Raw genomic sequence first — 24,526 nt, 5'->3', positions numbered from 1 at the left:
GACACAAGGAGAGCAGTTAGGAAGTAAGAACACTAAAGGCAGTATTTTAAGAACCTCCATCACATATTTTTCCCTAACCATTCCTGATCTCTGTCATCAGGCCTTGTTATGACAGTTGTACAGCCATTTACAGACTTAGTTAACTCCCTCCCCCACTCAGTAATACAAGATGTGACGCAACACCATTCTGTTTTAATCTCTCCCTCCCCACAGCCAATGAAGTGCAACAAGTGCAAGGAAACGGAGTGTGCTGATGTCACCTCACATGATTTGGATTACTAGATATGGTGGCACTCTTTCAACTCTTGTAATATCTAATTCAATCTTACCTGTGTGTAAATTTTTCAGTATCTAGGCATTGTATTTTCTTCCAAAACAAAGCAATCCTATGTACAAAAATTTAGATGTGTACAGTTGTACATACACAAGCATATATGTGTAATGGTCACAAACGTGGTTGACACTTTTCTTTTACAGAAGTGTTTTCTGTGGGATAACAAAATATTTTCTAGGATAATAATGAAGAATAATCTCCTTTCGCCTAGCCATATTACTGCTACATTCATGGCAGTGCAAGTTTCTTGTGAAGATATTTACAACCAATTGAGTCAACAAATTAACCAAAAAGGAAAAAAGAATAGGCACCCGAGCTCCCTTTGCGGAGAAGTTTATCTGCGAATTAACTTATTAAAAGCACAGAGCCTAACCCGCAACAGGAGACGGGTCGATAGGAGACCTTTAGCGGATGGGGAGCCATCGATCAATAATTACTTTTCTGTTAAAGAGTACTTTCCCATGGGTAATACAGGCCCTTCCCTTGCATACAACTGTGCCATTAGCATTAACCTTTGCAACAGGAGGATTAAAGGCAATAACACCACAAAAGTCCTGTAAGCGTTCATTTGGAGATGAACAGGGAAGGTAACACAGCACAGCACATTTTCTTTTTTTGGTTTCCCATCTCAGCTCCCATTTAGTACTCCAAGGTACATGGTTTATTACCCACCCCTACAATTCCATGTCCCTCCACTCCCCCTCCACTGCTTGTACTTGCCCACAAACCAGGCCGCCATTACGTGATCCACCAAAATGAATACAGCTCACTGTCCTTATATTACAGGCCATTTTTTGTTGCCTGCTAGGGACTGAAAAACCAGAGGGGTGTCTAAGCATTTGACCTGCAGCAGTTCATAATCACTGGATGTATATAACCTTGCAGATCATCAGTTGTGCAAAGGCTATATTCATGTAAAATGCAGGCACCTTTGAATGAAATCAAGCTCTGTAGAAATCAGCTACAGAGTTGGCAACCCTAAATATATGTCATTGTGAAATCATTCCTTCCTTCTTTGGGGGGTGGGGGAACCAAGCAACTGCAAGTAATGGTTGGGTATACAATCCACAATCCTCTCATGCAACCTGCCTCCCTCCATTCCCCTCCCTCCAATTTGGTTCTGCTTTCAGTACATTTAGAGAAGGGTACTCTGTTACCCATGGGACATAGAAAGAGATGTATAATTTATTTCCTATAATTATAACCAACCAATTTATGATAAGAACTCAGGGCAGTTTATTACATTAGAACATCAAGACAGTAGCTGCAGCATAAACCAATAAAGTTATAAATTCCCATCCAATAAAATCAACAGCCAGCAAGTAACAGTTAAAACTAAATAAAGTTAAACTAAATAGCTTCACTCCACTGTGACCCTCACAAAATACAGGGATGGCCTGAAAATCTTTACATTAATTTCTCCTCAGATTTTGCTGTTCTAACAACCCTGCCCTAAACAGAGTTACACCCTTCTGAGTCCACCAGAGTTCACAACTTCAATGGACTTAGAAGGCTGTTGACCACTTTGGACAGCATTGTAAATCACCTAGTATTATTTCTGAAGTGGAATGGATGATTCTGAATTCTCAATGACATTTGTATTGAGCACTCTTTACCTGACGGACTACTTATCTGCTTATGCCCCCCACAGAGCATTACACTCTGTGGGTATGAATCTGCTGGTTGTCCTGGGCCACAGGGACGTTCGCCTGGCCTTGACCCAGGCCAGGGCTTTTTTGACCCTGGCCGCAACCTGGTGGAATGAGTTCTTGGAAGACTAAGGGCCCTGTCTAAGTTGTCAGCTTTCTGGAGGGCCTGCAAGATGGAACTCTTCTGCCAGCCACATAGTTGAGGCCAGGGAGGAGTCCCTGGTGGTACTAACTGAGAAATCCATCTTAAACCAACAAATATTAGCTAGGATTCTCGCTCCCCATTTCCAGACCTACATGTTGAACGGAGGAGGGAAAGTTGATGTTTTATGGTTCACCATCTTGTTAGTGTGATCTTGTGGTGTAGAGTGGTAAGGCAGCAGACATGAAGTCTGAAAGCTCTGCCCATGAGGTTGGGAGTTCAATCCCAGCAGCTGGCTCAAGGTTGACTCAGCCTTCCACCCTTCCGAAGTCAGTAAAATGAGTACCCAGCTTGCTGGGGAGTAAATGGTAATGACTGGGGAAGGCACTGGCAAACCACTCCATGCTGAGTCTGCCATGAAAATGCTAGAGGGCGTCACCCCAAGGATCAGACATGACTTGGTGCTTGCACAGGGGATACCTTTACCTTTACCTTTACCTGTATTATTTTAAGGGTATTATTGGGAATGTTATTGTATTTTATTCATTCTTGTAAACCGCTGCGAGACATACATGAGCGGCGGTATATAACAAACAAACAAACAAACAAATAAATAAATAAGTAAATAAATGTGCAGTTACCTGCAGTTTTCAGTTCCTCCAAATCATTTATGTGTTTCCCATGCATATTATGGTGCACATGTGCAAACTGATAAATGTTGTGATTCTACACACAGTTTGTTTCAGTCTGTCACCATCCTGAAGGAGAGTAAATGTAGGATAGCACTACACACATCTGCACTTATCAAACAAAAAACTAATCACCATTCTACCACAAAGCTGTGTGACATGTGGGCCAGTTATATGCTGGCAGGCAAAGTTGCCTCACAAGATTGTAGCAAAGATACAGTAGGGGAGCATGTACCATGTATGTGGTTTTGAGCTCCTTGGAAAAAGGGTTGGATAAAAGTCTATTGGAGTTCATCAGTGCTTTGCCAATGAGTGTGTGCAGATATGCTGATGGAACTTAAAGCTACAGAAAAACATGCCAGTTCTATTCCCATCTCTCAAGTGGAAATTGAACCTCTCTAGGAATTACAGTTGATCTCCAGACTACAGAGATCAGTTCCCCTAGAGGAAATGGCAGTTTCAGAGAGTGGACTCTATGGCATCACATTCTTACTGAATCCCTTCCCAGTCCAAATTTTGCCCTTCTCACAGAGTTGCCAGATCCCTCTTGGGAAATACCTGGAGATTTGAAGGGTGGAGCCTGGACAGGGCATAGTTTGGAGAAGGGAGGGATGTCAGCAGTGTAATGATATCATAAATTCCACCCTCCAACACTGCCATTTTCTCCCAGGTAACAGAACACCATTGCTTGGAAATCAGTTGCAATCCCAGATCATCACCAGCCCCCACCTGAAGGATAGAACTCTTCCTCCTTGGGGTTCCATATTCCCCATCCCTGCAAATGTCCAGGAATTACCCAAATCAAGAGTTGGCCACCAGGCATAGATTGGGAAGTCAAAACGGCCTTGGAATAAGCCAGCCTGACTGGCCCAAGCAGTGCTAATCAAAGCTAAACTCCATCTTGGGTTTGTTTGTTTCTGGCTTCCAGCAGCCCACCAGATAATGGCCCACTGAAAACTTTCCCTGTAAGCATAATGGATGATCCACTCCAATTGGTAACCCTAGCCTGTTCCCATTCTAAAATTATTTTTTTAATTATCCTAATTAGACCAAGATTTAGGAAGAATGGAACTTAGGACACAATGAAATTACAAACTATAAAGAGAAGCTCTGAAGTAGATTGTCAAGGCTATCCTAATCTTGTCAGCTCTCAGAAACTAAGCAGAGTCAGACCTTATTAATACTCAGATGGTAGATCACTGAGTACACAGTTGCTACACAGAGCACTGGCAATGGGAAACCACCTTTGAATTACTCTTGCCTTGGGATGAACATAAATCAGCTGTGAGTTGATGGCAAAAAAAATCTACCAACGAGGATTCTCACCTCTTATGTGGAACACATCAACATAAGGTGGAGGGATGGCACAGACTCCTTTCCCCCCCTCTCCCTCTTACCTCTCACTTTCTTGACTCATTCCTGGTCCCTTTCCCCTCCCTCTCTGACACAGGCACACACAGAGAGACACAGACTCTTTTCCTCCCACTCCCCCCTGACCTCTCCTCCCTTACCTATCACTTCCCTGACCTCGTCCTTGGTCCCTCCCCCTCTCTCAGACACACATACCCCCAGACTCCTTCTCTCCCACTCTCCACTCCCTTCCCCTTTCTTACCTCTTATGGCAGGAGGACCACTGTGTTCAGAGGTCCTCTGCCACTGCAGCTGGGCAGCCTGTGGTTGGCTGCTGCAGACCTCCTTTGGGGCTCCCATAGCACAGAAGCTGGGCTGGCCTCCACAACTGGGCCAGCCTCCTTGGCCACCTCCACCATTTCTGGCTGCCTCCATGCCAGCTGCCTCTCAGGGTCTTCTGGCACACTCGGACAGCAGGACTTACATCCGTTTCACTGAGCACGCCAGAAGATGTGTTCCACATCAAAAAATGCAAAAGGAAACAGAATAGGGGATATTCTGTCATCCATACCAGAAAGTGAGGTACACTAACCGAGAAAGTATTACCTGATTAAAAGTCTGTGTTCTTAAGAACTAATTTCTGAAGCCTCTTCTTAAACATCTGTAATCCCTTTAAAAAAGAGGACACACTATGGACATACTCTACACTCAGAAAACCAAACAATATTTTAAAAATTCATAATAGCAAGCCTAAGTTGCTACTTGTGCAGAATGCTTTTTAAAAATGTCAATGGCTAATTAAATCAATCACTACTGACAATTTCACCAGATAAGAAAAATGAAATCTCCATTTCAGCTGTATTATTTTCCTAATGTTACCTACTAAATAGGAAAAGGGGGGACAGTCTTCCTTTTTAAGAAAGTCCGCTTATGCAGAATGGGTATACTTTAGACATGCTCAGAATTCTCCTGGAACATGCCAGTTGAGTTCCCCTGTTTTTGAAGACTTACTCAAGAGAGGGTAGAAGGTTTGAAAGGTAATGAAGGTCAGATTGCAAAACAAAAGCTAACAGTGAAAGTAGGAACCTTAAATGGCAAGCCATGCCTTTGATATTTGCCAGGACATCCATAACAGAAAGCTAATTAGGGGTGTGAACTTCAATTCAAAGTATACCAAACTAAAAATATCCAACTCTTTGTTATCACCATCATATGTAAAGTAATGGCAATATTCGGAAGCATTTAGATCGAACCAATACTTTTCATCTTACTTTCTGACTCAGGGCTTTTTCTCACACAGGGGACAAGCTATCAACAAATGTGGTCTGAAACATCCCTGCAGGGAACTGAATTGGCAAGTGTATGTCGGCCCAGTTTAGACCAGGACTATAGTGCACAGTCAGAAGACCTTAATCTTCCCCTCTACACCATTTTCAGCATAATTCATAAAACTCACTGAAAATAAATTAACCAAGAATTTCAGGAAATAAAACAGAGGAACAGAATAGGTTCATAATGGCAACATGTGAAAATAAAGGGATGCTTGCATCTACAGTCTCATCTGGCTTGACTCTAACCAGTCTTTTGCTTTATTGTACAGAAACATGGCATGGCAGATGCGCTTCTGCTTGATATACAGTGCGGGGCAAGAATGGCATCAGCCTTCACTCTACCCCCACATAAGTCGCCAGCATTATCTGCCTGTATGCTAATGTGTGAAAGCAAAATACATGTGTAGAACAGCAAGTGTATTGGGAGCTCTTTTTGCTTATACAGAATCTCAAACCTGTCAGAATAAAAACTGATGCCAGAGTTGATTGAGAAATGCTATCTGAGGCCCTCTGTCCTGATCACTTGACTTCAAAGGCAGAAAGGAAAGGAAGCAATTACTATTTGGGTTGCAAAGTTTTGGGAGTAACTGTTAGCGATTACAAACTATGTTAGTTTGTTGATGCTACTGTCGCCAATTACTTTTTTCATGGCTTCTAAATACCATATAAATTAGTTAATTCATGGCAAGGTCCCAACTGGGTTTGCCAGCTTCCAGGTGGACCACAGGGAGCTCCTGGAATTACAATTTACTTCCAGACTACAAAAATCAATTTCCCTGGCAAAAATGTCTGCTTTGGAGGATGGAGTCTCTCACATTATACATTGCTGAGGTCACTCGCCTCCCCAGGCTCCAGCCCCAAATCTCCAGGAACTTTGCCAAACAGGAACTGAAAACCCTGCGCCACACCTAGACTCTGTCATGAATTTCCATGGGAGTCTCTAACTTTCTTTGCCTCTCAGCATAACACAAAAAACTAGTTATTCCAGTGGAAATCTGGCATAAGCTGAAATTTCATTCATGAATTCTGTTGACTGGTTGGCCTTACAGCATGGGTTTCTACTCATCCCATCATATTGATTTTGCCTTGACTTTATATGACGGTAATATTAGCTGCTTTTAGAGAGCCGCTGCAACAGAAAATGTTTTTTTTAAACTGAGCTTAAGTTTTGATGTGTCTCCATAGATGAGGTCTGGAGCAACTGCTCTCAATGCAATCTCCCCACCCACCTACCCACAGGGGAAAAAAACCACAGAAGGGCTTGAATGCCCAAGAATTTAATCCCAAATAAATTTGTAGAAGGACAAGTCAGCCAGAAACTAGGAAAACCCATAATGAATAAAACAAGAAAACAAAAACACATAATAATGATAAAGAAGAATAAAACAAAAGAGGAAAAAACAAATAATTAACCTGAATAAGAAAAATTTCTTGTGTGTACATCTATACTGAAAAAAAAAAAGTGTGCTTATCTCCTCTGCACACCCAGTCAGCACTATAGGGCTATAATCCTGCCCCAGCAACATACTTGATAGCTCACTGCAAATGGTTTCAAGGTGAGGATACAGTGCAGAGCTGATCGTGAAGGCTGGATTCACACTGGAATGCATCTGACACAGATCTTGCCAAGTCTCACGTATACCATATTTTGATATGGAATATGCTTCACCAAAGGAAGTAGCATACCTATGTAGCATGTGTTGTTTCTCAGCTCTTTCTAGAGTTTAGGCCCCACCGCACTCCTGAGGTTTTAATCAGGGATGAGACGGTCCTTAGTCCCTCCAACTTACTAGGAACCTCCAAAATCCTTTACAAGCTCTAAACCCGACCTTGCCACTACTTCCTTTCACCAAAACTTATGCAGTAGCCACAATGACTGGGGAACCCAGTTGACACAGCATTACCAAATCCAGTTTGGGAAATTCCGGAAGATTTGGTGATAGCCTGGGGAGGGAAGAGCTTCAAAAGGGAGGGGGGCAGGGATGTGATGCGGCTGAGTCCACCCTCCAGAGATGCTGTTTATTCCAACAGAACTGATCCTTGAGAACACAGCAGAGAGTCCCTGGTGCATTGGAAACTATGTTCTAGGACATCTTGCATCTGGGATGCTTTCCCAAGCATGTTTGCAACAGTGTCCGTGGCACAAGCAGCCCTGATACATGCAGTTTCCAAGGATCTTCTTTGAGGCTTCCCCACCGCTGCAGGTCCTACCATGAATGTCAGGGAGGGAGGGCTGATTGTGGTGCAGGGAGTAATGCCAGGGTAAATTAAATCGCTTGAATCCACCAGACCATTTCTCCAGACAGAAGGATTTCTCCCCATGCGATTTCCTCTCTTGCCCCTTACCACTGCAGCCCCAACTGAACTCAGTAGGGAAAAGAGAAAGTTGTGCTCCATGAGCAAAAGTCCCTCAGTTTCTGGAAGATCCAACTAATTATGAGCTGGGCCTGAATTTCAATGCAATTTAGTCTCAGTTTATAAATCAACTGGTGAGGGTTTACTGTCTAAGATCACATTCACAAGCTCCCTCTCTCAGTCTTCAGAATCACCACTAGTTTTTAACAGCACTGTACAAAGACTGAATTTACTTTATATTACTAAAGACAATTTGTCATGAAAATCACAGTCACTTACCCTGAGTAGTGAGGGGCTCATAAAGAATTATTCTGTAGCCCTGAACAAGACTGTAACCAAACTGTACAAGAATTCAACACCAAAGCAAGTTCCATATCTGAAGCAACACTGCCACCGCCGCCTCCTCCTCCTCTTGATCCAAAACCTCCAAGCACCAGAGCAAGAACGGGTAGTGACTTCCCACAGTAAACTCACAGCCTCCTGTCACCCTAGCCAGAAAGACAGCCTATCAAATGCAGAAACTTGATGCGCTCTCTGAAGTCCACACATTGCTATTAAACACAGGGAAGACCCAGGATACACAGATTCACATAGTCCTCAAAGCAGCAGTCAAGACTTTCTGAGAAAATCCAGAGACAGAAAGAAATCCCATTCACACATATTGTTGGAGAACACAGCCCAGGGAGGAATGTATTCCATAGCGGTGTGATGAGATGGATCCAGTCCGATGTGTGAGTAGACCTCTTTATGGATGGCTTAGTTGCCCCTCCATCGGCCTTTGCAAAACTGCCCCTTCTCACAGCATGCAGATCTATAAACTGAAACATTACATAGCCACCGAAAAAGGTGTGGCAGGGAAGGCAGGAGGAGGGGAGAGAAGGAGGAGGAAGAACACATGGAGAGTCGGCGGCTTGGAACTCTGAAAGCTCAGGGTTCTGAAAATGCCTGAGCTAAAAGCACAGGCAGCCTCCCCGATCGATTATGCATGCACGCCACTGAAAAACACCAGCCGCTTAAGTGCCAGAGCCCTGCTGGATAATTTATAGGCCAGCGTTAGTATTCACAGAGCACTGGGCAGAGTTCAAAGGAACAAGGTGGAGAACAGAAGATTAAGACAACTTTCACATAACACTTATCAAACCATTCCTTACAATCAGTTGGGCATGTTTTTTTGACACAAGAGAGACACCCCTCACTCTTTCACACACACACAGGTAAGAAACATCACCCTGGAAAACTACGAGCAAGCACTCAAAGTTTACAAGAGGAATAGTTCCCTTCTTCTAGCATTGGACTGCTGATCTGTCCAGTCCAATGTTGTCTGCTCTGACAATCAGCAGCTCTCTGTGATATCAGGAAGCAACTTTTATTATTAGCGACATTTGAAATTAATTCAAAAGGATTTTCAGCTAAACATCCGGAAGAAGTTCCTGGCAGTTAGAGCGGTTCCTCAGTGGAACAGGCTTCCTTGGGAGGTGATGGCTTCTCCTTCTCTGGAAGTTTTTAAGCAGAGGCTAGATAGTCATCTGACAGAAATGCTGATTTTGTGAATATAGGCAGATCATGTGTGGGTGAGCAGGAGGGGATGTGCCAGTGTTTTCTCTTGTGGTCCTTCCTTGCGTATCCAGGGAATTGCTTATCGCTACTGTGGGATGGTAGGTGAATCTCCTCCAGGCCAGGCTGGATTCTGGAATTTTTTGCTGGGGAGGAGAGGAATCATTTGGGCATGAAATTGGGGTCACTGTGAGTAGGCAGATAGTTGTAAGTTCCTACACTGTACAAGGGGTTGGACTAGATGACCCTGGAAGTACCTTCCAACTCTATGATTCTATGATTTTTAAGTAACAAATTTTGGAGTAAAAAGGTCACTAAGCACCATTCTTTGGGGACTAATATTTCTACAAGCACAAGGACTTCCACCAACTAAACATAATTTTCTCACACACATCCCTTGGTAGCCTGAAATGCCCTCCACCCAAATTCTGTGTACAGGGGAGAGTGGTTGCCTAGGAACTGCATTTTGAGGGCCATTTTGAGTTGCCAAGGGAAGGAAGAAGCAGGAAAAATGTTTCTTGGGTGGAAGTGCTCACAGAGTCATCAAGTCTGGATCAAAAGGTCTGAAATAGGCATGTGCACACCAAAAAGTTGTACTGCTTCAGATTTAGCCTGAAACGATTCAGGCTAAATCTGAAATGCACAAATACCTTCATTTTTTCAGATTTGACTGAATCTGGAAAATGTCAGGGTGGTTGCACATGCACGCCCCCCCCCACCTTCATAGGCAAAGCGGCCTGCAAAAGTAGGGAGGAGCATTTAAAGGGAGCAGGCAGCCACCTGCCAGCTGCTGTCTTTGAATCCCCCCCTTACACACCTTTGCAAGCAAAGCTGCCTGTGATGTTGGGGTGAGCTTTTAAAGGGAGTGGCTGGGCTGCCTAATAGCTGATAACAAGGAACGATTTAAATGGTGGCCAATTTGGACCACTTGAGTGCAGGGAATGGGTGGTATGGATGAGCTGAAAAAGTACCTGAATCAGCACTGATTTGGGTACTTTTTGGTTTATCCAAGTTGAACCACCCATCCCTTCTCTGAAAGCACCCTACAGCTCACACACAAAATGTCCACCATACTAATACACCTCCACATGCTACTGCTGCTGATTTGGTATCATTCCAGATTGTTCTCAGACACTGCAGGTTCAGTCCCAGTTGGTTATTTCCTTTTTATTTTGAACTTTTCATGGTCCACAGCCCTGCAGTTCTGTTCCAACTGCCTCTCCCGGGAAAACTTCTCTGTATGTCTCTGTTCAGGTTGCAAGGAAACTTCCCCTCTCCTGTGGAGAGGGGAGGTCAAAATGCTGACTCTCAGCTGACACTAAGAAATTCTGATCCCTTCAGGTAGACTGGGCCATCAGAACTACCAAAGAGCAAGAAGAGCAGAGTGGCTGACAGTTCTGCAGGGGGATGTTCAGCTCAGATCTCATCTGTGGCAATGATGTCAAGGACCACAGGCATCTCGCCACTGTTGCCAACACTGGCCTCTCAGCACATTTCAATACAGGGAAGTTCCAGCCTCGGTACTGGCACTGTGCGATACTGACCTTGGGTAATAAAACTGATGAGGGCAGCCATTTGATCAACAGAGGGGCCAGATTTCATGGTGGCTAAGAGGCAGCAACATGTTGAAGCCTCACCTCTGTTGCAAGCATACAGATTGGCTTGGCTTGCTGCATCTTAAAGGAGCTTTTCCTAGCAAGCCAGGCAAGTCCCAGCCAGTGTACAGGTGCCTTAGCTTCTACACTCAGGCAGGCTGAAAGGAGAAGCCCCATCCAGGGCCCACCACCTTCCTCGCCATGAGAATATGAGACAGCAGGACTGTGTGAATGATGGGCACTGGCCTCTGAGTTTGAAGTGACCTGGGGCTCCTTTGCAGACATGCCTGCTTGCCTTATCCTTGGGTCCAGCTCTCCACGTGCTTCCCCTGTCCAGAACCCCTTTTGCATTTCAGAAATGCCTCCAAGGATGCAGTTGTATAGTGCTTTTCCCAGACTTGGCTTTGTTCATCTTTGCTTATCTACTGCCAGTTCTTGAATCAGGGATGTTTGGAAAGCCTGAATTATCTACAAAAACACCCACAGGTTTTTGGACAGAGGCAAAGTTAAGGAAACACCCAGCCCTGCTCCCTCACAGTGAATAAACAGGCCAATTAGCTGGGGACAGTTTGACTCTTTGGTGTCTTCTCAGTGCTCCTACAGGTAGGGAAGTTGGGAGCTGTGCCTTGGGAGGGTAAAGTGTGAAGGTGTCAGGGAACTTAACTGGGATGTGATACCACAGAGTTCACCATTTCAAGGTGCCTACTCCTCCAGAAGAAATGGGCTCTGTAGTAGGGATGTGCATTTGAATATTTCCAGTACAAATATATATCTGAAAAGTATCTTACTCGTATGGGGGAAGGTACATTCAGGTATCTGGGTGATATTTGGGGCATTTCGGTACATGGGTAAAAATAGCGTCACACCAGCTGAGTGGCATAACGCTAAATAAAATCGCCCCTCCTGGTCCCTCCTCACCTTTCCTGCTGTCTTGCTTTTCTCTGCTACCATTTCGCGCTTCTCCCCCTCCACAAGTGCTGCTGGTAATGGCGAAAGAGAGCAATGCAATTTACATGGGACTCTCTTCTGCCTGTCACTCAAGCCAGGTAGCCAATCCCATTTCTCCATGCTTTGAAGGGCTCCCGTGATGTCCGCTAATTTTTGTTTTTTTTTAATCAGTAGTTCTCCATTGAAATGCCTATGCATCTAATCATAGATGCATGTTGTCGTTGTTGTGAGGTGCAAAGTCATGTCCGACCCACTGCGACTCCATGGACAATGATCCTCCAGGCCTTCCTGCCCTCTACCATTCCCAGGAGTCCATTTAAGTTTGCACCGACTGCTTCAGAGACTCCATCCAGCCACCTCATTCTCTGTCGTCCCCTTCTTTTGCCCTCAATCGCTCCCAGCATTAGGCTCTTCTCCAGGGAGTCCTTCCTTCTCATGAAGTGGCCAAAGTATTTGAGTTTCATCTTCAGGATCTGGCCTTCTAAGGAGCAGTCTGGGCTGATCTCCTCTAGGACTGACCAGTTTGTTCACCTTGCAGTCCAAGGGACTCGCAAGAGTCTTCTCCAGCACCAGAGTTCAAAAGCCTCAATTCCTTGATGCTCGGCCTTCCTTATGGTCCAACTTTCACAGCCATACATTGCAACTGGGAAGACCATAGACTTGACTAGATGCACTTTCGTTGGCAGGGTGATGTCTCTGCTTTTTAGGATGCTGTCTAGATTTGCCATAGCTTTCCTCCCCAGCAGCAAGCATCTTTTAATTTCTTTGCTGCAGTCCCCATCTGCAGTGATCTTGGAGCCCAGGAAAATAAAATCTGTCACTACCTCCATTTCATCCCCATCTATTTGCCAGGAATTGAGAGGGCCGGATGTCGTGATCTTAGTGCTTCTTTATTGCCACTGCTTATGGAATGATGAGGCTTGATTCTTTTAAAAATAAATTCCATTCCTGATTTGGGGGGAGCTTAGAGAGGCATGCTTTGTGCCACAACTTTGGCTGGTGGGCTGGTGGCTGCTCTCCATTAGGTAGTGCAACATACGTTGGCGAATCCACTTTTTGGGATTCACCAACTAGCGCTTTAAAATGGAGGAAGTAGCTGGCCGGCTGCTGCCCACTCACTGCCCAGCCGCTTCTCAGCCACTGAATGTTGGCGAAGTCATAGGGAGGGCCCAAAATATAATGACTACATAAGGTAAAGTAAGTGCTACACTATATTTAAAGGGTGTGGAAATGCTCTTGGGATTCCTGGGGTTACTAGAAATTGATCCCACAAATATTCCAGAAATAGTTAGAAATATCTGAAAATATTAAAGGCTCCCAAGGTCTTTTCCCCCACTATAATCTTACCAAGTTCCTAGGCAAAGGGAGGGAGAGAGGTAATTCTCCCAGGCAGTAGGATCAGATTTTTGGGGCAGCAGTTCTGTGCAGAAAATAAAATGAGTACAGTACCAAAATGTTGTTCTGCTACCATAAAGAAAAAAACACACAAATAATGGATCAAGAGATGTTAGGAAAGCAGATGAGTACCTCAATTTAAAATAAGAACTAGCTCCATAAAAGCACCCAAAAATAAACCCATGAATGCTATATGGCTGTTATGTCAATTCAGTTGAGCTTGCCACATTAGCCCTGGGTTCTGCTGGGATTCTCTGGCTTGACATTGGTTGTCTTGGGCTTGTTGGTTCAGTTTACAATTAGAGGCTTTTGACCAGTGATTGCTCGTGTGTTTGATTATTGACTTTTTTGAATTTTTGCCCTATAGGAAATAAGGAAGTAGGACAGAGGCCCATATTATTGAAGCCCTGTCCAGTTTGCTTGAAAAGTAGGTGTTTTTTATTGGACATACAGTAATAGCTCTCATGCAGTTTTGGTGTCTCTTACTTAAAATAAACAGCCAATAAACAATTGCTCACAGGGAACAACAGAACCCAAATAATTCTGGAACCCTGAAAAGTGACCCGAATATCCCATGATACTGCTATTTAGGCTCTTCATGAAATCTCAAAATATTATGTTTGTAAAGTTCACATCCATATACTATGTCTAGAGGTAAACTGAAATCGGTTGAGAACTGTAGGGCGCACCTTGAGAATGGTAACCTTACCTGCAGGTCAATAAGCCCCCCTGGAAACTCTCCTGGTATATTAAAAGTTCAAGCTGCCCCTCCTACAGATTGTTGTTGTTGTTGTTGTTGTTGTTTTTATTTCGATTTATTTCCCGCCACTCCCAAATGGCTCGTGGCGGGTTACAATGTCTTGAAACCCCATTAAAACTCCCATTAAAAGACTTAAAACCATCACAACATGGCAGCGCAATAACAAAATCCCCTTCCTACCCCCCCATTCCTAAAGGGGGGGGCGAAAGAGAAGGAGGTCAATGATGTTCAAGAAGATGTTCTTCACTGTATTCCAGGTAATTGCCACTGAAATGGCAACTCCTGAGACACAATAAAGTTATTTCCTGTGAGTGGTATGTATTTCAATGATCATCTAAAACTCAGCCACCTAGACCAGATGACCTCACAGCCTCTAGTCAAGATCTATTATGATCCACATAACCACTTGAGTTGTGTATACTTCTTTACATTCTGGTTAGAATCTCATTTGTATCAATTCCTGTAGATCTCTGATAGATTATTATAAACCTTTGTTCTTTCTTCTTTCTATCTAGATTGTACTGTTCTAATAAAATAAGGAGAGAGCAGTTCATTCCTACTTCCTCTTGCAGCCGAAAAGTTTTAATCCAGCCTTAGATTCATATGTTCTCCTATGTGTAGCCCTGGAAAGTGGTAAGGTGGCAGCTGTCAATTGGTCCACAAACCTGGAAATAATGCCATCAAACTGGGGTGATGCGCAAAGATTCACCCCATATTCCGGTTTAACTAAAGAGTTTTGGGTGACTCCTACAGCATCACCCTGACACAAGTTCACACCAGAAGTAATATTGTAGCATCAGCGGTACTCCAATTTTCCCGGCCCCAATTTTGTTCCCACTGATGCTCCAAGATGGAGCTAGAGCACCGGGGCTCAGGGCAGGAGGTCTCCTGTTATGGAAAGACCCATAACTCCTTATGTACTACTTTAAAATCAGACAACCAAGGGAAGCAGTCTCCTCGGACTCCAACAGAAATACCAGGAGGAAAAGGAAAGACAGTTTTTAAAAACTGATCAAATCTCTCCCACATATCCTGTTCCAGAGAGAGTATCCCAAGGGAGAGGCAGAGATCTGTGAATATTTCAACCACAGGTTTTTTTAAATCAGTGTGGAAAGGCATTTATACTAATACCCTTACCACATTCAAATGAGCGAACCCACTGATAGACTAAACATACAAAGTGCCTCTAAGCCTGTGTAAATTATTGTGCACATATTCTTCCCTCCAGTATTTGTTCTTACCTTTCCTCCCCAGGGTTGCCACCTGAAGAGCATCAAATAAAGCAGACACTAGGGCTGCAAACCTCCTGGGAGTAAGCCCTCCTGATCAAACAGGACTTCTGACTAAACCTGCTTAGGTTTGCTCCCTGTAAGATTAAAAAAGCATTTTGTCTGGTAAAACACTGTATTAGAATACTCTATCCTTATAAATATATTAAAGTTGCTTTTTGCAGTTGTGCTGCATTTTTTTCCTTTTAATAATTCTATTAATATTAAATAAGGAGCATATAAAGAAATATAGAAAGGTAGACAGCCTAGTCTCTATTAGGAATGCTCACACATCCACCAGTTCACTTTGTGCTCTAGTTGCTGCACATTTCCTCTTCTACCTCCACAATAGAAGTGGCTACTTTCAAAGGAATGAAAACTGAGACTTTAGCAATTGTGGCAATACATTGTTAGAACAGTAGTTCACCATAGCAATCATCACTTTTATAACTGTAAAAAGCCTTTTGCTGACACTGCAAGTAAAAAGTACAGGGGAAATGGTGGCTTGCTGTGTAAATTCCCACCAATGAAAGTTAAATCAGTCCCAACTTAGAGAAATCCGTGTGTTGCGGCGGTAGTTGCACTAGGTTCTGTGAGACCCAGGTTCAAATCCCCACTCTGTCTTGCAAACTTGTTGGGTGACCTTGGGTAAGTCACTCTTTCTCAGCCTAACCTACTTCACAGGGTTGTTGCAAGGGAAAATGGAGGAAAGGAGAACAGTGTGGACCACTTTGGGTCCCTCTCAATGAAGTAAATAAAATTTATATAAATTAATCGGTCATTAATGAATCAGTCATTAATGAATTTATAAACCTGTCATTAATAAATGCTGTTCATTTGAGAAGTCCTTGCTTAATGGCTGCCAAACTGTTTGGATCAACAGCCCTCTGCAAAGTGAAAACCTCAAGTGAATGCCAAGCAAGTTTGCACCAAATTATTCACAGCCGAACCATCAGACCAAGTGATTAGTTCACATCTGATAGTCTCGTTCAGACATAGTACGTTTGGCTGTCAAACATGTGGAAGGTGAAATTCACAGCATCCCTTGCCCCCCACAGTGAAAATTCATACTGCCAGTCCTTTGAGGCTTGGCCTGTTGTTATTCTTATGTTACCCTATAAAGCACCTTGTACATGTCACAGAAAGAAATTTTTAAAATGAGGACCTCACGCCAGAGGCTTCCCAAAACAGTCTGCGCCTCAATCCCATAATTTCCCTCAACAACCTTGGCATGCATTATTATTTTGAATTAATCAAGCAAATTGATAGCCAGCCCAGAGTACAGGAGCGATTCTGTTCACATATCATCTTAAAATATTTCTGTGCTGTCACATCCTGTACAGTGGGAGTGACCTGGTGATGTTACATTGAGTGGGAGTGTCTGGGTGCTGCCATTTCTGGTGACATGTAACTTCCAAGGGTGTGGCATGAAGGTGTGGCCTTAAGACACCATTTCCAGGGGTTCTCAAAGCCTGAAGAGTGTTTCAGGGGCTTCTCAACAGTAAAAAGGTTGAGAACGGCTGATATAGTAAAAGGGGAGGGCTCACCAATGCTTTATACTTTGCCCACATAGCAGAAAATCAGTACCCCAGTTAGTAAAGTCCTTTCTTAATTTACTCTTGACTGACAGTCATCATGCATATTTTAGCAATACTGCAAAGTGAAACTGCACTAGCTCCTTCTCCCTTTTTCAAAAACCTAGTGAACCAAAGAGTATGACATGCCTGATAGGCTTTTTCTATCCAGAATGAACAATTCGCCTTCTTTCACAGGTTTCTTGGTTACTTATCTGTCCAAATAAATTTAAGCATCCAATTATCCTATTCCTGAAAGTTTAGAGAGAAATTGCACCAGGGAATCATTGGAAAAGAAACACATTTCTTCGTCCAAATGAAAACACTTTCATGCATTTGGAAACAACTTATTTCTCCATACGTTTCTGCCATTCTCGATCTTACAGGGCTGAACCCAAGTCACCAGTAAGCAAGAACAGAGAATTTACTGGTATAGTCATGACAGAGTCTTCTCACCTCCATGACATTACAAATAAGGACCAGTTGAAACATTATGCTCCAGATATAAATGTTCTGAGTAAAAAATGTTTCACAGTGGCAATACAATATTCTAATTATTTATATACAGGAATTCTGCATGCTTACTGAAAGATCCCATGGTGGGTCACAAAAATACAGAATAAAATAATTTAAAATGCACTAAAAACATTTTAAATATAACCTACCTGCCTATCTCCTACCCTGGCAGGATAGCACCTAGAGTAAATTAGACATCAAAGGCTTGGGTGAAGAGGTGTGTTCCAACACAGCAGCTGTAATGCTTATAAATAACTCACCATGTGGGATGTGAGGGATACCAAATTAAACTTGAACCTGTATGGTTTAATTGACTTCATTAGCATCTTCAGCAAACTATGTTCTCAGAACATGCATTTGAGCCTATTTTAATTCATACTAGTTCCCCTACATATGCAGCTGATCTTATGCATGTTTACTCTGGAGTAAAACCCACTAAGTTCAATGGAACTTGCTCTCAAGGAAGTCTGCCTCAGGGCTAGTTCCGACATATAGCAGCTTGTATCTAAAATGGGGACAATAATACTCTACAGAACTTTATATGACTACTAGTACTACTGTTGTCATATACATTACATCTTCCATATACAAGGTACTTCACAATCCCTGACATGCGTTAAGACTGAAAGGTAATGGCTCAGTTATTTTATTTATTTACTTATATTTATATACCACCACTCTCAAATATCTCGCGGCGGTTTACAAAGATTCATGAATACAATAAAATCCCCCCCAAAAAACATTAAAATGTAATTAAAACAATATCATGATGGTGGATAATAAATATATAACCCACTTCCCTCTCCCCATTCAGCAAGGGTCTATCACTCTATCTGGGAGTGAGGGACTTAGTTGATTTCAGCTGGTTTCAGCTAGAGTTCCATAGCTGACAGCACCAGGAACCGCTCTGGCCTCAACCATATGCCTGGGGGAAGAATTCCGTCTTATAGACTCTGCGACAAGCTGACAAATCCCACAGGGCCCGTAGTTCTTCTGAGAGCTCATTCCACCAGGTTGGGGCCAGGGCCGAAAAAGCCCTGGCCCTGGTCAAGGCCAGGCGTATGTCCCGGGGGCCCGGGACCACCAGTAAATTCATACCTGCAGAGCAAAGAGCCCTGCAAGGGGTATAATGGAGATGCACATCCAAGAAAAGACTTGAATCAAGGTCTCCTCTTTCAGAAGCACCATTCATGTCCCGAGAACTTAAATCTAGAGAGAGTATAACAATAGCCCATTCATTCAAAGAGTTTACAATTCTACATGGGCCAAGTGGAGTGTGGCAATGGCCACTTGCCTACCCCAGAGATCCTCATATCTGCATGTGCATAGCTGACTAAAAAAGGGCCTGTCCATACCTGGAGTGGTTCCACATAGTGCCTATTTGCTGCAAACAAGTTGTTGCCATACAGAATTCCAACAGAAGATCCAAGCATCAATGGATGCTGAGCTTCTGCAGTCATTTACATTGAGGTCTTTTCCATCCAGAGAGAATATAGTGAAACAATAGAGGAAATACCATTCACACCTCACAGAGATTGCAGCCCCATTTAAGTGGAGAAAATGACAACAAATTGGCTTCTAGAAAAAATGGTATTGTAACAGTCTGTTGTTTCACCAAATTTGTTTAAACTGAAATGCAAAGTGAATCTGGGTTGCTCCTCTGGCAAAACATTCAAGAGCTTCTGAAGAAGAATTTTCATAAGGTGAATTCACTCTCAGCTTTCAAGAAGGAACCAAATGGTTGGATCTTGAGAAATGCATAAACACCACTATGTGGAGGAAGGACTTGAATGGGGGGTGCTGTTTCAAGCCTACCAGATTTCTAATTCAGGTGAATCTGCTGAAAAAATACTGTTGTGGTGGGCTGAACACATGAAGATGCCTTATACAGAGTCAGATCACTGGACTATCAAATCCAGTACCATCTATTCTGACTGGCAGTGGCTCTCGCCTACTTGCTGATCCTTGTAACTTGAGATGCCAAACATTGAACCCAAGGCCTCCTGAATGCAAGACAAATGCTTTACCAATAAGCTATTGTCCCTCAGTTTCAATTAGACTGGGCATTTGTTGGCAAAGGCAAAAGTAAATTCTAAACCTTCTCTCTGTCACCATGAACAGAACCAAATCCACTAAAAGCTGTTCCTTTTTGTATTAATTCCAGTGTCAGGGAGATCCAGTATACAAAGCCAGGCTATAGTCAGCCTCTTAATGAATGGACCCGCAACACTTCCCAATATGTTCAGACTCTCCTAACCAAGTTTTAACAGGGGGAAATAAATAACATTTTGGTTGGGGGAAATCCAGTTGCTGAACACCTGGTAGAGAATTCAGCCACTGGATGGTCACTCCTGCTTTAAGTTCTCCTCTACTTTCTTTAAGCATCTTCTGTGCTTGGAGTAAAGAACTTTAAACAGAAATTACCTCAAAGCAAGTCCCCATTCTTTAAATGGGAAATGCCACAATACAAATTACAAGACTGCTGTAAAAAATTAGGAGGAACAAAACAGTGTCCCAGAGGTATATGAGTATTAATAGTCACGAGACTAGTGAGTAAGCTAACCATAGGTGCCGGGGGGCAGAAAGAGAATCATAAGCAATTAAAAAAAACTTTCCCAACAATCATAGACAAAGAAGGTAATTTATTGGCAGCACTAGAAGTAAAATACCGATCAATTTCACAAATATTAAAAGCTCACTACAGTATATCATCACCTAGCAAGGGAGCAGAAGTAGTGGTGGAACCCAAGATAGTGATTCAAAACCTCATTCAGTCCTTTTGGGACCCCTTAGATAGCTATTGGAGACATCCTTTTAGTCACCTAGTCATAAATATCCCGCAAGCAGTTAAGTGATGTGGCCAGCACAGAAATCCGGTCACTGGGCCATTGTAGCAAAAGGTGTTTTTTTCTTCTAAAAAGCAGAGCCGTTTCATGTTTAACATTTCAACATGGAAGGGAGGAAAGGTGCTCTCAGTTTCAGAGATACAGGCTATCTGCTCAGATTATTTCTCTTGGGTTCCTCATATTTCCCAGAATTCAAGCCTGCTAAAAAACTAACAGGGAATCCTCCAGAAAGTTTTAAATCTAGAATTATCAGTGCTGCTACACATCATCTACATATGTGCCAAATCCATACTGAGTAGTCACAGCAAGTTTCACTACAAGGTGGTAGCCTAGCCTATGTAGTCATCCATCATCAAATCTGAGGAGACAGTAGGAAAGTCACAGTCAAAGCTACTGGACTCATTTCCTTTATGAACAGAAGGGCCTGGACCAGATCAGAACCATGGCTTAGGAGGAAGGGGTTAGTGTTCTATTTTTATCCTGCCCTCTGTCCAAAAGGTTCCAGGCTGTGTGCATGGCTCTCTGACTCCTCCATTTTATGCTCAGAAGCCTGTGAGGCAGATTCCGCTGAGAGAAAATAACCAGCCCAATTTCCTTAAGCAAAGCTTAAAGATGTGTGAAGATTTAAAGCCCGAAGGTTAGGTCCCTAGACCCATCAGTGGAAACCACTAATGGCCATGGGTCTTCCTGGCTCTCTCAGATGATTGAAAAAGTCTGCTGGGGGAAGTTTGTTTATGGGATCACTAGACCTATATGAAATAACAGATACATAGGTTGTAAGGGAGAGGGAGAAGGGGCAAAACAGCTTCCTCCTGCCCTTTGTGTGAGCAGAGCTCAAATGATGAAAGAAACAGAAAGGGGAAATGTTGTCCACCACATCTCCTCAACCTGCATGGCTATTTCTGTTTCTTTCATCTACATAGGTTCCATGAAGAACAAACTTTCCAGGGGTCAGAAATGGCTACTGGAGGAAGAAGACGTATGAAGTTGGGGGAACTTGGTCTGTTTAGCCTAGAGAGGAGACGACTGAGAGGGGATCTGATAACCATCTTCAAGTATTTAAAAGGGTGCCATATGGAGGATGGAGCAGAATTGTTCTCTCTGGCCCCAGAGGTACAGACCAGAACGAATGGGATGAAATTAATTCAAAAGAAATTCTATCTAAACATCCGGAAGAGGTTCCTGACAGAGCGGTTTCTCAGTGGAACAGGCTTCCTCAGGAGGTGGTGGGTTTTCCATCTTTGGAAATTTTTAAACAGAGGCTAGATAGACATCTGATGGAGAGGCTGATTCTGTGAAAGCAAAGGGGTGGCAGGTTACAGTAGTGCATAGTGCCGGGGGTTGGACTAGATGAGGCCATGAGGCCCCTTCCAACTCTTATGATTCTATGATTCTAAGAGAGCTGGGGACATCAGGAATCCTTGCATGGACTTTGTAAGGCCCTTGTACCAGATCCAATGCAAGTGTCCTAGACCTAGCATGCCACTTTCACCAGCTATAACATACTAACTTCTCCCTCCCCAGCCTCAAATGTTCTTGTCTCAAATGTCAACTGACATTTGCCAACCCAGAGAAACATACAGACACCACAGAAGTGAAATGTTTCCTCCAGTGAGGTAAAAAAAAAATCAGCCTAGGGAGGCTACTTGAGACCTGGAAAATGGCATGCTGAAAATGATCCATTTGGGTCTCACATGATGTAGCTTGGTCTGTCATGGCTGTTATTTACCAAGGAAACACTGGATTGGATCCAGTAGAGAATGCCAAAGGATGGAAAGGGATGTTGTCTATGGATTTTGTCCCAAATACCCTATGAAATGTTGCTGGGGGGCAGGGGACTCTCAGGGGCATGTGGAGAATCTGACATAGGAGAGAAACCATCCCCATCCTGTCCACAGAAATTCAGCTTGCTATTGTGGTTAAGAGCGGCAGCCTCTAATCTAGAGAACCAGGTTTAATTCTCTACTCCTCCACATGAAGCCAGCTGGGTGAGCTTGGACCAGTCATGGTCTTCTCAGAGCTCTCTCAGCCCCACTTATTTCACAGGGTGTCTGTTGTGGGGAGAGGAAGGGTAAGTAATTGTAAGCCACTTTGAGATTCCTTAGGGTAGAGGAAAGCAGGATAGAAAAAATAGCTCTTCTCTTCTGATGGGATTTGAATGGCAGGCATCTTTTTGCGGGGGGAAATTAGGTGTGTGAGTGTTTTTCCCGACTGATTAAAAAAATATTGTAAGAAAAAATGAAATGTAAAATGTTTAAATACATTAACAGATATACAGAAATCTAATTATGGATCATCTATACATCTTTTGATGAGACCTTCGAAAATCAAAAAACTCAAGTTTGTTTAACCACGTTCAAGGAGTCTGTGGATCAGTTCAGATATAACATAAAATAGTGATTTTAATTAAACTAATAATTATAGTTAATGTGATTGTCTGAACATGAAACACTCCACCAACCATCAGGGTGCATCAAGTCAGAATCTTTTATAAAACTTCCAAGCAAGATGGGATCAGGCCAGCCTGGGCAATCCAGGTCAGGATTCGTAAACTAACCATAGTTAAAATAAACTGAGGTTTCATGTAATAATAGAATTGCACTTATAGTTGCAGTCCTGAACTCCCGTATGTGCTAGGACATCTACACACCCAGAAGTATTTTGAGATTTTTTTTTTTTTACTATATCCTAAGGAAAAGGTATCCCTTGTGCAAGCACCGGGTCATGTCTGACCCTTGGGGTGATGCCCTCTAGCGTTTTCATGGCAGACTCAATACAGGGTGGTTTGCCAGTGCCCTTCCCAGTCATTATTGTTTACCCCCCAGCAAGCTTGGTGCTCATTTTACTGACCTCGGAAGGATGGAAGGCTGAGTCAACCTTGATCCGGCTGCTGGGATTGAACTCCCAGCCTCATGGGCAGAGCTTTCAGACAACATTTCTGCTGCCTTACCACTCTTCGCCACAAGAGGCTCTTACTATATCCTTACATTTGAACAGAAGTAGCAGTTTCAAATGTAAATATGTCCTGCTTATTCCTCTAGGGCTAGGTGATGGTTCTAATAAAACTTTTCAAAATCTTTATAGTGGTACACAGCATTCCCTCATCATGTATTATGATGTCTAGTATTGTATTGTGTATTCAGGCTTTCAAAATGACATGTCGTATGAAGATGGAAGGAAGAGGATCACCTTTCTGACCTTGATGCTAGCTGTACATTCATACAGTCCAATGCCAGCAGTGAGCCCCTATTCACATATAATTCACAGACACAAGTAAGAAATTTCATGCATGGAGATTACATGTTAATAGAATAGGGATGCACTGCAGACTTTCATGAGCAGGTACAATCTCCCTCGTTTCTGCATGTGTAGAGCATATGCTGCTTTGAATGCCACAACAGAACTTACATTTTCAAGAAGTAGAAGAACCTCTGAGGGAGAGCTGACCCCAAAGGAAACCCTGTACTATTTATAATCCGTAAATCAGAAATCCAACGAAAGTGAGAGAGAAAAAGGTGAGAAGAAGAAAGAGAAAGAGAGAAATTATAAGAAAATGGGTCATTCGAGAAGATGAACTAGTACTTTGCGGGTGTGGGCCACCTAGGATGCTTATGGCCACTTCAAGCATTAACAAACTCCAAATTCCTACATGTAGATCATAATGTCTTCGCTTCCTGTCCTGCTATTCATGCTCTCCTTGTACACTTCCTGGGGGTACCTGATAGGCCACTGTAGGAAAGAGAATACTGGATTGAAATCCAGCAGGCAGTTTTTATCTGAGTATGCACATATAAGAGAAAGCCATGGTTGGGGTACAATTTTGTATTACATTGGTACGCGGGGATCATGCAATTTCTAACGTGGAAGCAACTAAGAATTTTGTCACTCACCAATAACCTCGAAGTGTACCTTACATTCTGGGGTTTTAATTAGGTTAATGTTTTATCCCACTCCACTGACAGCCTGTCCTCATGACTTCCACAGAAACACCTTTTAGGGCAGGAGCACTATGACAGGGATAATTCCACAACAGCAGAAGTCATGGTGATGGGCCAGCATTGTGCCCACCAATGCTGCCATTCCAATTAATACAACAGAGACAAACTGGGCACAGTATGTAAGAACTAAAGCTGGGCACAGTATGTAAGAACATACACCCTCCTGTGTTAAACCTCCTTTCCCATTACAAAAACTCGTAAGTTTCTACCAACACTGGCTTC

The 24,526-nt window shown here is 43.1% G+C and overlaps 1 protein-coding gene across 33 annotated transcripts in view; it reads right to left on the bottom strand.

The window, feature by feature from the left end:
* NRXN3 (neurexin 3) overlaps positions 1–24,526 on the bottom strand; it is a 1,515,064-nt gene that overhangs the window by 1,472,913 nt on the left and 17,625 nt on the right. Inside the window, exon 1 of one of the 33 annotated variants that reach the window (XM_077323354.1) lies at positions 8,130–8,684. The exons of the other annotated variants lie outside the window; for them this stretch is intronic. The gene's annotated coding sequence lies outside the window, so the exon portion shown is untranslated. Of the gene's footprint in view, positions 1–8,129; positions 8,685–24,526 lie in introns of those variants that run through there. 33 annotated transcript variants of the gene reach the window in all.

The sequence above is a fragment of the Paroedura picta genome, chromosome 2, assembly GCF_049243985.1.
Source record: "Paroedura picta isolate Pp20150507F chromosome 2, Ppicta_v3.0, whole genome shotgun sequence".
NCBI classification, from domain to species: Eukaryota; Metazoa; Chordata; class Lepidosauria; order Squamata; family Gekkonidae; genus Paroedura; species Paroedura picta.
Note: the sequence above shows the minus strand (reverse complement) of the source record. Positions and strands in the feature narration are given on the sequence as shown.